The sequence below is a fragment of the Camelus bactrianus genome, chromosome 35 (assembly GCF_048773025.1).
Source record: "Camelus bactrianus isolate YW-2024 breed Bactrian camel chromosome 35, ASM4877302v1, whole genome shotgun sequence".
In the NCBI taxonomy this organism is placed as follows: domain Eukaryota; kingdom Metazoa; phylum Chordata; class Mammalia; order Artiodactyla; family Camelidae; genus Camelus; species Camelus bactrianus.
This window is the reverse complement of record NC_133573.1, coordinates 19,232,457-19,232,753: the sequence shown is the minus strand read 5'-3', so window position 1 is coordinate 19,232,753 and position 297 is coordinate 19,232,457.

Genomic DNA, 297 nt, shown 5'->3' with positions numbered 1-297 from the left:
GTTATTTGTGTGGGCCCTCTCTGTCTACTGTAACCACTAAAATCACTCGTTTTTTATCTCTTGGAAACTTTAAAGACAAATAGCCTCCTTTAAAATCAGTTTCAGTAAGCCCCTCTGATTCAAAGAAGGTGAAGCCAAGCAAGTTGCCAGTGTCATGGAGTAGGGAGCTGTGAGACACAGGAGACCAACTGAGCATCGGGAGAGCAGTTCTCTGATCAGCTGGCTGCACCGAGACCAGAGCTCTCCATCAGGAAGTTCTCTGCTTCCTACAGAAGGTACATTAGTCCATTTAGCCAT